The following is a 17,263-nucleotide window of genomic DNA, read 5'->3' as shown; positions in this document are numbered from 1 at the left end:
CACGGCAAATAATACCTACAGATATATAGACGTTTTACAAGACTTCATACGCAGCTATAATAACACATACCATAGAACGATTAAGTGCGCTCCAAACGATGTGAATGACTCTAACGCATTGAGTGTCTTCAAAACGACCTACGGTGATTACTTTAGAAGTAAGAAAGCCCCAGTTTGTTTAGGAATCGGTGACCACATCCGTATTTCTAAATATAAGGACATATTTCAGAAAGGTTACGAACAGAGCTTTTCTGAGGAGATTTTTGTTGTACATAGTGTGAACACTAAAGGGATTAAACCGCTTTATAAGTTGGCAGATCTGTACGGTGAAGTTATAACAGGTAGTTTTTACCCCGAAGAGCTTCAAAGCATACCAAAAAACTATAACAGAGTTTACAAAGTGGAAAAGATTTTAAAAAATAAGACGGACAGAGGCCGTAAATACGCGTTAGTCAAGTGGCGCGGGTACCCCGCAAAATTTAACAGTTGGGTCGCAGCATCAGTGATAAAAGACATATAAAGATCATCAGGATCTAACAAGACGTGCGATGGATGACAAGTCGTTCTACATAACCTTACCCAGCAACGCATCGGCTGTTACCTTCCCGCAAAATAAGATTTCTAACTATACGACAAAGTTGGCTAAACCGATAGACTTAAATGGCGAATGGGAAGTGGCACTTACTGAGATACAATACCCGCATACGTGGAATACATTGGATTTACAAGATTGTAGACTGCACTTCAGACGTCGCAAAACTGAATTTTATTAACTAAGCAGAATGGTCGCTGTTAAAAATTATGGCGATCCGGGACTCTATGCGCAATATTATAAATCTCAAGCCGGTAATGGATTACCAGGTTTTCACGGCAGCGCATACATGTACGGCTGCGGTTTAGGCGGTATTTTTCGAAGTCTTTTCAGAAAAGCTGTTCCTCTTTTCCGGAGAGGTTTAGAGTTGGCTAAACCGCATATGAAGACAGCGGTTCGTAATATAGCGAAAGATGTTATCGGGCAAGCCACAACGGCCGTTGTGAATAAGATACACGAGGCGAACCAAGCAAAGCAAGACGGTTCAGGACTAATATATACAAGAAAAGGCGTGTCTAAAAGAAAACGGAAGCGTATGATAACGCTTCCGCCTTGGGACATACCCTTTTTAAATAAAAAACAGAGACGACGCAACTCAAAGAAGAAGAGAAAGCCGAAGAGTGCCGCTGGTGATATTTTTTAAACATGTCTTTCATACACCACGAATCCGTTGAATGTGCAAAAACAGAGCTGGATCTTTTTGACGTGCCCCCGACACAAACTAGCATAGAGAAAAGTCTATACGTCGAAGTTCAACCTTTAGCGGCGTTATCCGACACAGCTCCGCTTGAGTTTTATATAGCAGCCAGCGGTGAACACTACTACGATCTGAACAATACGCTGTTGTACGTGACATGTAAGATCGTACGAACCGATAACACGCCGATACCGCAAGGTGCGCGGGTCGCGCTTATTAATTACCCAATAGCGACTTTATTCAACCAAGTGGATGTAACTTTGGGCGACAGGCTCATATCACAATCCAACAATCTTTACGCATACCGCGCGTACATTGAGACTATATTAAATTACAGCTCGGACGCATTATCAACAAAACACACAACAGGACTATTTTACAAAGATGTGGATGGTGAATTTAACAACACGGCGCTGGACGGCCCGAATACGGGATTCAAAAAACGAGCAGGCGCAACAGCGCAGAGTCGCACTGTTGAACTGCTAGGACCGCTTCACTGCGACCTTTTCCATCAACATAAACTAATTTTAAACGCCGTTGATCTGAAGATTAAACTAACCAGAAACAAAGACGCATTCTGCTTAATGTCGTCTGAGGCGGATGCCTTTAAAATACAGATCACAGCTGCATCCCTGTTCGTGAAAAGAGTTCAGGTCTCACCGGCCGTGCGGATTGGGCACGCGCAGGCTCTGTTAAACGGTAACGCGAAATACGCGATTGACCGCGTTGGGATGAAAATCTACAGCGTACCAACAGGCAGTAGAGTATTTAATCTAGAAAATTTATTTTTAGGTCAAGTGCCGAAAACAGTTATAGCCGGTTTCGTGGATAACGAATCATTTTCAGGAATCCATAACCGGAACCCCCTGTGCTTTGAACATAAAAATGTAAGTTTTGCGTCCCTTTATCTGGATGGAACGCCGCACCCCGCCAAGCCATTTCAACCCGACTTTGAAAGCGGTAATGCTGTAAGAGAGTATATGTCACTCATACAGATCACAAATAAGCAGAAATCTGACAATGGTATACTGATTGACCGCGAAGAGTACCTCAGGGGCTACACGCTATTTGCTTTTGACCTTTCACCAGAACAGGAGTGTGGAGAACACCTTTCCCTGATAAGAACAGGCAATCTACGTGCCGAATTCCGCTTTGCAGAAGCGTTGGACCGGACAGTCAATGTGATAATATACGCTCTATTTGATAACATCATCGAGATTAATCAAAGGCGCGATGTGCTGTACGATTATCTATAAATGAAATAAACTAACACTACGCTGCTGAAAAAATGAACACATTACAGATAAACTGTATTCTGTACGCCGTGCAAAGCACAAGGCATGTTTTTAAAGGAACGTATCCGTGCGATATGTTACCGGTCAGTAAACTGTTGCAATATCCCTGCGCGTTTGTAATCAATACGCATAGCAGCGGGCAGCCGGGTGAGCACTGGTTGGCCGCTTATTTTAACGAACAACGTGAATGTTACTTTTTTGATTCTTACGGGTTAGCCCCTGACAGCCCCCTATTCCCAAAGGCAATAATACATTTTTTAAACTTGAATTCAAAAAGTGTTTATCACCAAAATATGCAGTTGCAAAATTTTAACAGTACCGTTTGCGGTCAATATTGCATATACTTTATATTTTACATGTGTAAAAAATACAAATATGTGGATGTACTGGCCCGTTTTAGTGATGACACAAAACGTAATGATTGTTTTGTTTCAAATTTTGTAAGACGACTACCAAGAAGCCATTGTCTGAATCATTATGCATATAGATATATACAGAATTGTGTAACTTGTAACCAGCGTTGTGCGTGAAACGTTTTATGTACAACGTGTCATAACTTGACACGTTGTACATAAAACGTTTCACGCACAACGCTGTGTGTGAAGCGTGTTACGCACAACGTTGTATTGTTTGTGTAACTTGTAATCAACATTCTGTTTGATACGTTTTATGTACAACGCATCATATCTATGATGTTTTTCTAATAAACAACGTTGTTTATTAAACTTTATATCGTGTGCTTGAAATTTCTTCCGTTTACAGCAATAGAAACAAAGAACAAAACGTTGTTTTATAAAGCATAAGCATATTTTATTGATATATGTATATATATATATATATATAACACGGTAAAGATGCATTTAAAACATTACATAAAATATTATTGACATAAGTTAAACATTGTGGCGCAAAATACCAACACAAAATACAGTGTATAAAAATAATATAAATTAGTTATATGTTATAGTTTCAGCCACTGTGAATCCTGAAATAGATTTACGGATCTTTTCCTAGGCAGTAAGTAACCGTGCGGTGTTGTTAAACCTGGGGGACTTAAAACATTTATTCGCCCTTTGTTAAGGGTTTGTAACGACATGGGCGATGTCACAATATGACCATTTCTTAGAAGCAAGGGTTCATCACACATGTCACTAATTTAAAAGGTCATTTTAAATGTCACAGAAACCCCTCAGAAGCACGATGTACAATTTGACCATGACCATTTCTTAGAAGCAAGGGTTCATCACACATGTCACTAATTTAAAAGGTCATTTTAAATGTCACAGAAACCCCTCAGAAGCACGATGTACAATTTGACCATGACCATTTCTTAGAAGCAAGGGTTCATCACACATGTCACTAATTTAAAAGGTCATTTTAAATGTCACAGAAACCCCTCAGAAGCACGATGTACAATTTGACCATGACCATTTTCGATTGTTATCTCTGTAGAGGAACATTAGCAACACCTACAGGGTTATGTGTTGACTCAAATCGGATTTTTCCATCTTTTGGATTAATTACATACCATAATGAGATATCATGGTGATGGTTCCTAAAGCTATACACAGAATGCATTTATATTGCCTGTGCGCCTTATACACACAACCTGAAAGTAATTTTAGACAATATTTTTTGTAATTTTAGCTACAAATCAGTAAGCCAGTGTATATTTATGGAATCATAAAATAATTTTGTATTCATGTACAAAGACAATATTTTTTGTAATTTTAGCTACAAATCAGTAAGCCAGTGTATATTTATGGAATCATAAAATAATTTTGTATTCATGTACAAAGACAATATTTTTTGTAATTTTAGCTACAAATCAGTAAGCCAGTGTATATTTATGGAATCATAAAATAATTTTGTATTCATGTACATTAGTTCATAAGAACTTCTGTATAATGCTTTTTATGAATTAATTTTATTATTAAATAATTTATGAGCTTTTTATGAGCCTCATATTCTACAGTATAAGATATACCCATTTGGAATGACTTCCATTCAATCTATACAAGTAGTTTAGACCACTCAGGATTTTTATTTTTTATTTTTTTATTTATTTTTTTCTTCTTCTGTATATATAATATAAATGTATTTGGTATGCGTTTGATGCGCTGTGTATGACATTTAAGAAACAGCTAAAAGATTATATCTTTATTGTAACTGAAAATAATTATCACAATTACTAAATTATAGACTAGAGTTTATATATTTAAAAGTCCCGCCCCAAGCATCTTGGAAATGTGGGACGGCGTACCACAGGTTGGTGGGGGCCATATGGCTCACAGCCATTGCTATAAGAACAGGCCACATCACTGATGTGCACTGAGAAGAAATTTCAACTGAAGCTGCACCGCTATACACACTTGAAGTTATAATGGTAAGTGTTGTTATTATTATTATTATTATTATTATTATTATCATAATTATTATTATTATTATTATTATTATTATTATATTTATACATATTGCATTTTTTTTATTTTTTATTTTTTTATTTATTTTTATTTATTTTTATTTTACAAATATGGCTCTGAAGGCTGTTTAAATATGTGGTCTCTATGCCACGATATACACACTGTTACACGATTCTGCCCTGCCATTGCATCCTTTGTTTTTAGGCATACATGTATAATATGTTAATATTTCAAACCTATTGGACAGTTGCAAAGCGCAGTATGAACTCATATGTGAAATGCTACGTTTTTACTACTTCTTTTTGTGGGTATACCCACATTGATGTTGCTGTTTAGCGATGCATTGTAACACATAGAACATATAGCTTTTAATTAATGTGACTGTCTGAAGGTTATTTAAATATGTGGTAATAGCGACATCTAGTGGTTCATTTTGGGAATGCGCCGCCGGCTTTTAATAATGTGACTGTCTGATGGTTATTTAAATATGTGGTAATAGCGACATCTAGTGGTTCATTTTGGGAATGCGCCGCCGGCTTTTAATAATGTGGCTGTCTGAAGGTTATTTAAATATGTGGTAATAGCGACATCTAGTGGTTCATTTTGGGAATGCGCCAACACATTATTTCAACTAATTCGTTTGATAGATATTAACCGTCTCTCATTTTCATTATTGTTTCAGAGACAGACAATGCAGAACATCAACAGCAAAAACGCTTTCATGGTTAGAAACAGACCTTCTTCTGATGATGATGATGCTTTGCCAAGTTATCAAACCTCTCAAAGTAAGCTATGTCTATAAATGACATTGACGCGTTTTTATTTATATTTCAAGTTTAAATAGTATGAAATTATAGTCAAGGTCTACAATTTGTTCATTTTTAAAAGTTTAAATAGTATGAACGTACAACAGTCTGGATACATTGATAAGTAATTATTAAATAGTAATTATTAAATAATTATTATTTTCTCATTTTTATTTCCCCCGATTTGACAGTAATCACAAATACAGAGAATTTCGATTTGTCTGTTGATAGTCCCTTTGGCTTAGACTTCAGCGCTATACCGGATTTTAATAATATTTTGGAATTGGCGCCAGATTGTGAGTAACATGATATCTTTATTTATTTTTTATTTTATTTTATTTTTTTATTCATTTATTTATTTTTCCACGGCTAAAGAATTAAAAATAAACCTTGTACAGTTGTGCTGATTTGTTGTCAACTGTACACACTTTATATTCTCAGTAATGAATCGCTTTTTCATGTTATTCTAATTTTATACCGTATGTAATTTTTTTTTTTTTTTTCATTTTTTCACCGGCTAAAGATGCCACAAAAATGGATGATGCGACGGCTGATGGTATTCTACGGGATATATTGAACAAACCTGATTATTGTCACAACACCTCTATACAGAACAGCAATGTTGTTGATGAGCAACCGTTTTTCCCACACGCGACAGGGGGTCGTGCTAAAACATTCGAATATAAAGCAGGTGTGTAATCAAGCACTGTTATATGGTATATTGTTATGCGTTGATTTAAATGCTGATTTTCAGGCAGCGTCGTTTATATTTATTTTATAATATATGTATTACAGATGACGCTGTAGCAATGCGATATGCGCCGACGATACCAACAGGCAGTGATACAGTAGCGCAAATACACCGTCTTAGTACAAGCGGGAAAATATCAAAACGCACAACCGCCGCTGAAACGGAAAGCCATCAATTCGCAGCAGCAGGTGTGTAATCAAACACTGTTATATGGTATATTGTTATGCGGTGATTTAAATACTGATTTACATGCAGAGTCGTTTATATTTATTTTATAATATATGTATTACAGATGACGCTGTAGCAAGACGCTATGCTCCTTTGATACCAACAGTCAGTGATACATGCGCGCAGATACACAGGCCTAGTACAAGCGGGAAAATATCAAAACGCACAACCGCCGCTGAAGCGGAGAACCATCAATTCGTAACGCCGGCAATTGTACATAAGGGCGTTGCTAGGTCATGCGTATGCGGGTATTGTATCTCAGTAAGTGCCACTTCCCATTCGCCATTTAAGTCTATCGGTTTAGCCAACTTTGTCGTATAGTTAGAAATCTTATTTTGCGGGAAGGTAACAGCCGATGCGTTGCTGGGTAAGGTTATGTAGAACGACTTGTCATCCATCGCACGTCTTGTTAGATCCTGATGATCTTTATATGTCTTTTATCACCGATGCTGCGACCCAACTGTTAAATTTTGCGGGGTACCCGCGCCACTTGACTAACGCGTATTTACGGCCTCTGTCCGTCTTATTTTTTAAAATCTTTTCCACTTTGTAAACTCTGTTATAGTTTTTTGGTATGCTTTGAAGCTCTTCGGGGTAAAAACTACCTGTTATAACTTCACCGTACAGATCTGCCAACTTATAAAGCGGTTTAATCCCTTTAGTGTTCACACTATGTACAACAAAAATCTCCTCAGAAAAGCTCTGTTCGTAACCTTTCTGAAATATGTCCTTATATTTAGAAATACGGACGTGGTCACCGATTCCTAAACAAACTGGGGCTTTCTTACTTCTAAAGTAATCACCGTAGGTCGTTTTGAAGACACTCAATGCGTTAGAGTCATTCACATCGTTTGGAGCGCACTTAATCGTTCTATGGTATGTGTTATTATAGCTGCGTATGAAGTCTTGTAAAACGTCTATATATCTGTAGGTATTCTTTGCCGTGAAATAGCGCCACATGCGTGTTTTTAAAGTCCTATTGAAGCGCTCTATAACAGCCGCTTTCACATCGTTATTGGTCGTGAAATGCTTTATACCGTATTTTTCTAACACCTTTTTTAGGCTTCTGTTTAGAAACTCTTTACCATTATCGGTTTGTAGCTTCAACGGCACATCGCCGCGCTGGAATATTTTTTCAAAAGCATTAGCGACCGTTGCTGCATTCTTAGCGGTCAGACTTTCACCCCACACCCTCTTACTGAATATATCGATGATTGTTAATATGTATTTAACGCCATCGTTGTATTTTGACAAATCTATCAGCGAGACCAAATCGCATTGCCACTGTTGGTTTATACCCGATACACAAATCATGTTCCTTTTATAGTTTTTTCTTGCTGGCTTGTGCAGCGTGTATGCGTCTTGTTCTTGTAACCACTTTCTTACGTCGGATCTTTTAAATTTATTTTTAACCGACCCATAATATTTATCAATGCCGCTAAAACTACCTGGTTTTAACACTGTGTAATATGCATCTTTCATCCGCCTGATTTGACGCGCCGCGTTGCGTGACATTCTGCGACTGGTGTTGCGCGACACTCTGTGACTGGTGTTACGCAATAATTTTTAATACGGTTTAATATCGAACACTATCAATTTATATAAAATTTTATATTAAGCGATATAAAACACTATCATTTAATATTAAAAGGGGGCGGGTCCTAGGAGAAGTGGGTGTGGTACCTGTCAAGTTTGACAGAAAGGTTGACTTTATCTACTATGGGGGCCTTTAGCCATTGATAGACATGCATTACTTAACATATGGGGAGAAGGGCGGGGGATGCTTGGACTGCACACTCTAATTCCAAACATAATAAGAGATGCTATCATGATGAAATGAGTACCAAAACACCTTACTGACAGCGCCTAAATAATGGATCAGTCTACCGAAATGCAACCGCACCTGAGCGCTGCCGAAAATAGGCACTGTGCGTGTGCCTATGGATGCAGTAATTGAAAAGAAGGAAAAAAAATCGGCTGCGCTTAGGGTGCTTTACAAATGGGTATAAATCATGGAGAGTTGACAAACTTCTATGTAGAGTGGATTTATTATGATATAAAATACATCAACAACAAATAAAATAAATCATGTACAACATAATAAATAAATGACCATACTCTAAAACACCATTATATAAACACACAGTATCAATCGAGATCTATGTATAATGTTCCCCTGATTCAGGGTTAGGGATTGATACTTATTGACAATTGTCACAATGATGGAACTTAAGTAGTTACAATTTAACTCTGCAATGTATTATGGCTAGGAATAGATGGAAACAGCAAAGCTTTTTCTCCAATACTCGGAGACAGAAAGAAAGGGCCCAGCGGTCAGCAATGAAATAAATAGTATACAGTTTTACCTCTCCTATGGGCTGGTACGACCGAGCGTCCTCGGTACAGTCCTGTATTGAGCCCACCGTGTGATGTTTGAGGAGAGAGATTTTTTATGAAGAAGTATTTATCCAAAGATACTGTTTAAATTTGTAAGTCCCGGATGCAGGATAATTACCTGTGTTTTACCTAGGGCTGGTGGAAATCCTTTTAGTGCCCTGAGCATAGGTGTTAACACATCTTCCAGGACATCAAAGGATCACACGCTGTTGCCGTTAATTGCGGTGAAGATTCACAGGTGTGATACTGACCAGAGCCGTTGCACTGGTTTATATGAGACTGAAGCGCTGTCCCACGGCCAAATAGCCGTTTAGATGATGCAGGCTGGCGTTGTCTCACAACCATAGGTGTGCGCAGGGGGGGTGCCTGGTGCGCACAGGCACCCCCTAATGTCTGGCACCCCGATCTCACATGCCTGATGCAGCGATCGCCATGCAGGCTGATTACTGTCCCCTCTGCGCTGCACCCTGTCAGGACTGCATTACTGACCAGACGCCTGGGTTAATCAAGGATGCCACCGCCCACCCGTCACATGCCCACCTCTCTACTTCTATGCTATGCCAACGCCAGACACTGATGATGAGCAGCATGCAGCCAGCGTTCCTCTTAGGAAGACAAATTCAATACTGGCAGGCGACTGGCAGCAGCATTGACGCGTCACTCATTTTTCCAGCAGCAGCAGTACTAGTCTGCGACTGTTAGTGTCAGTGAGTGACTGACTTGTAAGTAAGCTGCTGCATCTTGCAGGGGAAAGAGAGGGGCAGCCAGACCAGGCTGAGGAGGAGCAGCGTAATTGCAGTGAGTGCCATCAGGGGTGTTTGTTTGGTGCGCACCACAACATCTGACAATGTATCTGCTTTATTAGGATTGGAACAAGGGTGGATATTTTATATTATGATGACCGTAAATAGATGGTGCTAGACACGCCCAAAAGGCAGTGCTAGACACACCCCTCTGACGGTGCACCCCCTAATAAAATGTGCTGCGCACGCCTATGCTCACAACCAGGTATAGCTGTAGGATGGTAATACGGGCTGTAGTTTTCCCACTGCCGGGGACGGCTGTCAAAGCTGGCGATGTCTCGCGGCTAGTTGCAGCCGTCAGATGCCGTTCAGAGATAGCAATAGCCGCCGTGCAGACTGGAGAACTCTCCACTAAGGGCAGAGTTCCTTGGAGCTGTAGTGCTGGTGAATCAGAGTCAAAAGGGGAGGAGCCTAACGCGTTTCGTCACGATTAACGTGACTTTTTCAAAGGAATACCACCTCCACTGTGTTCATCCTATATATAGCATTAATAAACATACTGCCAGGTGTGGCTAATAAAAACTAGTTAAAAACTCTGTTAAGAAGGTCAACTCTCCAATTATTTAACAGCTGAATAGCTATCAGTATATTGGTCTAAAGAGATTTGGGTGTACATATATATGTAGATGTAATTTACAAAAAGAAATTTAAAAACAATAAAATACTTTTGTAATTAGTTTACGACCAAATTCATACCGGGTAGGCAAATCTTGTAAATTCCATGTCGAGTAGTATGCTGTGGCACAGGAGATTAAGGACAACATAGATGGCAATTTTACTAAGATCACACCAGAAATGAGGTAAATCATTCATGGTATGATACGAGAGAACGCAGAAGGTATGGTTTTACACAGATCATACCAAGATTTATATTGGAATTTTTAGGTCTTACTGACATATCCTCATACGGGTTATTACCCCTCTGAGGAGAGTAATTTCTGTTATCAGGTCTCTTAGTGTAAGGGGATGCCGGTCTATGGCCAGATGTCTCATATCTCCGACCCCTAACATCATTGGATCTATTTCTATGTTGAACAGTATTTCTTCGTCTCCAATTTGATGTACTACGTTGTCTATTAGATATATATTGTTTCTTATTATATGTTCGGACTAAATCATGATTATAGTCATTGGTGTCTCTATCAAATTTCTTATTCTTACCCTCTATTATCTCCCTTTCATAAAGTTCCAATTTTCGATTTAATTTTAGATCGTTATGTTTAAACTGTGGATGTTCAATGAAACTACTTAAGAGTTTCCTTGTGTCCTCAATCTCCTGTGCCAACTGCATTGTCTTATCACTGCGATATTTAATTAATAATTCCATCAGAGAAAAGGAGCAAGTATCTAATAATGCATCCCATTTCTCCTTCAATGAAGGGTCATCAATAAAGGATAATGTCTTGAGAATTCTGAGTCCCCTTGGAATTTTTTTTGTTTTAACGTATTTTTGTAGGGTGACCATGTCCCACCAGTGGCGGGTTTCTGTTTTCATTTGGTCCTCTAATTTGTAGAAGAGCATATTAAACTCCTTCTCTTTATCATCATAAATTGCTGATGGTACTATGGTCTCAGAATTCTCAGTCAAAGTAGCCTCATATACCTTTTAGTACAAATATATCATTATATATTAAACATAATCCTTTCAGAGGTTATGACACTTTCATTCACAGTAAATACAGGATAATATTCAATCCATCCATAATTAATCTTATTTAATACATTAGGACTAGGTCATTGATTATAGCCAATGAAAATCTAATTTGTCTCTCTACTTATTATGCCATTAAATACTAAAAATCTTGGTATGATCTGTGTAAAACCATACCTTCTGCGTTCTCTCGTATCATACCATGAATGATTTACCTCATTTCTGGTGTGATCTTAGTAAAATTGCCATCTATGTTGTCCTTAATCTCCTGTGCCACAGCATACTACTCGACATGGAATTTACAAGATTTGCCTACCCGGTATGAATTTGGTCGTAAACTAATTACAAAAGTATTTTATTGTTTTTAAATTTCTTTTTGTAAATTACATCTACATATATATGTACACCCAAATCTCTTTAGACCAATATACTGATAGCTATTCAGCTGTTAAATAATTGGAGAGTTGACCTTCTTAACAGAGTTTTTAACTAGTTTTTATTAGCCACACCTGGCAGTATGTTTATTAATGCTATATATAGGATGAACACAGTGGAGGTGGTATTCCTTTGAAAAAGTCACGTTAATCGTGACGAAACGCGTTAGGCTCCTCCCCTTTTGACTCTGATTCACCAGCACTACAGCTCCAAGGAACTCTGCCCTTAGTGGAGAGTTCTCCAGTCTGCACGGCGGCTATTGCTATCTCTGAACGGCATCTGACGGCTGCAACTAGCCGCGAGACATCGCCAGCTTTGACAGCCGTCCCCGGCAGTGGGAAAACTACAGCCCGTATTACCATCCTACAGCTATACCTGGTTGTGAGACAACGCCAGCCTGCATCATCTAAACGGCTATTTGGCCGTGGGACAGCGCTTCAGTCTCATATAAACCAGTGCAACGGCTCTGGTCAGTATCACACCTGTGAATCTTCACCGCAATTAACGGCAACAGCGTGTGATCCTTTGATGTCCTGGAAGATGTGTTAACACCTATGCTCAGGGCACTAAAAGGATTTCCACCAGCCCTAGGTAAAACACAGGTAATTATCCTGCATCCGGGACTTACAAATTTAAACAGTATCTTTGGATAAATACTTCTTCATAAAAAATCTCTCTCCTCAAACATCACACGGTGGGCTCAATACAGGACTGTACCGAGGACGCTCGGTCGTACCAGCCCATAGGAGAGGTAAAACTGTATACTATTTATTTCATTGCTGACCGCTGGGCCCTTTCTTTCTGTCTCCGAGTATTGGAGAAAAAGCTTTGCTGTTTCCATCTATTCCTAGCCATAATACATTGCAGAGTTAAATTGTAACTACTTAAGTTCCATCATTGTGACAATTGTCAATAAGTATCAATCCCTAACCCTGAATCAGGGGAACATTATACATAGATCTCGATTGATACTGTGTGTTTATATAATGGTGTTTTAGAGTATAGTCATTTATTTATTATGTTGTACATGATTTATTTTATTTGTTGTTGATGTATTTTATATCATAATAAATCCACTCTACATAGAAGTTTGTCAACTCTCCATGATTTATACCCATTTGTAAAGCACCCTAAGCGCAGCCGATTTTTTTTCCTTCTTTTCATGATGAAATGAGACCTGTAGTTCCACAAATAACTAGTACTAAGCACTGCTAATAATAATTATAATAAACTGCACTCTAACAGGCAAAATGAAGGTGCCAAGCATAATTTTTGGCCAAAAATATATGGGCTCACCAACCGTGACCAGCTGACCACATCTGGTGGGTACCTAACATTAAGTCGAGTCAGCATAGGCCAACCGCCCCAAGCATCACACTAGTGAGAGGATAACGTTTTAAGTGCGAGACTAAGTATTACAATGTGTTGCCTCAAAGCAGCAAGGCCACACTAACCCAGGGGGTCCCTACGCCCCGGACTCTTCCCTAAAACTGACAAATTGTATATTGCATTACTTAAACCTGAAGAAGAGACCTACATAGTCTGGAAAGTTTTCAACTTAAAATCTATTCATTTAGCAAATAAAGGTATTTAGCTTGTACTGCACTCACTCAGGCAGGTCCCCTAAGATGGGGTGGGTACTCTTTACTCTGGCCTGCACTCAGACAGGGACAGTGAGGGGGGTACTCTTTACCTGGGCCTGCACTCAGACTGGGACGCTGAGGGGGGTACTCTTTACCCTGTCCTGCACTCAGACAGGGACTCTGGGGTGGTACTCTTTACCCGGGCCTGTTAGAGGCACCCATCCTGCCCCCATTATGGACAGTTGCGATGGCACTTTGGGCAGGGAGAGAGGAGAAACTGCTGCTGCACGTAATGTGCTGTGGGGAGAAAGTGAAAGCACTCAACCCCCCCATCTGTCTCTCTGACCAGGCACTGGCACCCCCTTCCCTGCTGTGCGTCACGCATAGTATATTTTTGAGATGATTGTAAGAAGGAATCCTGGCCACACCCACTCCCAACCCTGCACTCAGGGGATACAACTGGACTATATGTAACTTCAGACACTCTACCAGTAACTAAGGAGCATCACATCAAAGGCCTATCCTACCGCTTAAGTACTTCCCCTTCCATGAAGTAAGATTTCCATTTGATTCCTAAAATATTGCTCGGTTTATCATCTTATATGGCTCAATAATAAGGTGACTATTTATCAAAGAATATTTGTGGATACCCGATTATATTAAGTATCCTTTGGATTTATCTAGCAGCAGATATTGAAGATATCTGCTGCAGACCTCCGTTTTCGATCTCCTAAGAGGCCCCCATGCTGAATTTACCAGGATTTAGAATACAGTGGTGTTAGCCATTGTAGTTTATGGACTATGGATTACATTAGTTACCAGGAGAGGGTTCCACATGCATGGTCTGATGACAGCACATGTGCAGTAGCATGGACGGCCATGCTCATAAACTTATATGGAGGAAGACTGGTGCCCTCATTGGTAAATGAGTTCCTCCCTTCACACACAACACCTCAACATAGGCAAATGCAGGGGAAAGAGGGTTGTCCGGTTGCCTGGAAACCCCCCTCTTCTTGGCATGTGTCTCAAATTATGACAGTAATAGCAATGATATGTAATACGATTACTAGAGCATGCAGTTTAAAGGACAGAGCTGAACTGCTGTACATGCCCAGTGGTAGCAGCTTCTATCCAGTTTGCTGTGTGTGTGGTTCTGAACCCTCAATCAGTGTACTGGACCAGAGAGTAGCTACCAGGAAGAAGAAACAGGAGCCTTACCATGAGGTGGGAGAATGCGTAGAAAGTACAGTACTGGATCTGTTATGTTTATGTATTTATTATACACTGCTCAAAAAAATAAAGGGAACACTAAAATAACACATCCTAGATCTGAATGAATTAAATATTCTTATTAAATACTTTGTTCTTTACATAGTTGAATTTGCTGACAACAAAATCACACAAAAATTATCAATGGAAATCAAATTTATTAACCCATGGAGGTCTGGATTTGGAGTCACACTCAAAATTAAAGTGGAAAAACACACTACACGCTGATCCAACTTTGATGTAATGTCCTTAAAACAAGTCAAAATGAGGCTCAGTAGTGTGTGTGGCTTCCACGTATGTATGACCTCCCTACAACGCCTGGGCATGCTCCTGATGAGGTGGCGGATGGTCTCCTGAGGGATCTCCTCCCAGACCTGGACTAAAGCATCCGCCAACTCCTGGACAGTCTGTGGTGCAACGTGGCTTGCAGGAACTGCTGACACACTCCAGCAACATGAGGTCTAGCATTGTCTTGCATTAGGAGGAACCCAGGGCCAACCGCACCAGCATATGGTCTCACAAGGGGTCTGAGGATCTCATCTCGGTACCTAATGGCAGTCAGGCTACCTCTGGCGAGCACATGGAGGGCTGTGCGGCACCCCAAAGAAATGCCACCCCACACCATTACTGACCCACTGCCAAACCGGTCATTCTGGAGGATGTTGCAGGCAGCAGAACTTCTCCTTTGCGTCTCCAGACTCTGTCACGTCTGTCACATGTGCTCAGAGAGAACCTGCTTTGATCTGTGAAGAGCACAGGGCGCCAGTGGCGAATTTGCCAATCTTGGTGTTCTCTGGCAAATGCCAAATGTCCTGCACGGTGTTGGGCTGTAAGCACAACCCCCACCTGTGGATGTCGGGCCCTCATACCACCCTCATGGAGTCTGTTTCTGATCGTTTGAGTAGACACATGCACATTTGTGGCTTGCTGGAGGTCATTTTGCAGAGCTCTGGCAGTGCTCCTCCTGTTCCTCCTTGCACAAAGGTGGAGGTAGCGGTCCTGCTGCTGGGTTGTTGCCCTCCTACGGCCTGCTCAACGTCTCCTGATGTACTGGCCTGTCTCCTGGTAGCGCTTCCATGCTCTGGACACTACGCTGACAGACACAGCAAACCTTCTTGCCACAGCTCTCATTGATGTGCCATCCTGGATGAGCTGCACTACCTGAGCCACTTGTGTGGGTTGTAGACTCCGTCTCATGCTACCACTAGAGTGAAAGCACCGCCAGCTTTCAAAAGTGACCAAAACATCAGCCAGAAATCATAGGAGCTGAGAAGTGGTCTGTGGTCACCATGTGCAGAACAACTCCTTTATTGGGGGTGTCTTGCTAATTGCCTATAATCCCACCTGCTGTCTATTCCATTTGCACAGCAGCATGTGAAATTGATTGTCAATCAGTGTTGCTTCCTAAGTGGACAGTTTAATTTCACAGAAGTGTGATTGACTTGGAGTTACATTGTGTTGTTTAAGTGTTCCCTTTATTTTTTTGAGCAGTGTAGTATGTTGTTTATCCTTTTCCTGACCACTTATTTATATTATTTGTTTATTTATATTATTGGTTGATGCAGCCTATACTGCAGACCATCTATAGTATTAAATATTAATATTGTATTCCATGTTCCACAGAGTGGTAGATTGTGGATTGCATTTGGAAACCACCCTCTAGAAATCCTGCGTTTGCCACTGCTCAGGGTGTAACACTTACTAGTGATGGCCTTCTTCTGCAGGTGTCTGGGGTGGATGCTTATCTGAAGACACCAGACACAGCAGGCACTACCTGTCGGAAGATTAATTTTGCTCCCTACTCAGAATGAGCCCCATAGTTAGCTGTTGTGAACAAGTGGGCTTTTATAACGAACCAATCAGCAAGCCTCTAAAACAAGAAGCTGTTGGAAATTTTTACTACAGGCATAATATTTTTTTTCTTAAGTGTCATCGTTCAAAACATGCTATAAGCCAATTGGTGTTGCTGTTCATAAGACAACAGGCCTGATTTAAAGATGGACACCAATTCCACCGCAGCAGCAAATATGTACACAGCAACTGTATGAAAATGCTGCAGCCTCCTGGATTTGTACTGAGACGCCCACCAGCAGCGTTGCGAGTCCCATCGACTGCGAACAAAGGAGCAGCGATGGTCGAAGATCAGTCGATTATCGGATGCAGGAGCCATTGCAGCTACATATGGATTCGCAGTCACAGGCTGTGGCACGCCCAGAAAATGTTTCAAGAGATGCCTGAGTTTTCACCACCACTCCTGAGACCGCCCTCAAATGGTCCCAGACTGTCAATTACTTTACGAATAAATCTGCCATTGAAAGACCATTGTGGCACAT

This window comes from Pseudophryne corroboree, chromosome 12, assembly GCF_028390025.1.
Source record: "Pseudophryne corroboree isolate aPseCor3 chromosome 12, aPseCor3.hap2, whole genome shotgun sequence".
NCBI lineage: Eukaryota > Metazoa > Chordata > Amphibia > Anura > Myobatrachidae > Pseudophryne > Pseudophryne corroboree.
This window is presented reverse-complemented; position numbering follows the sequence as displayed.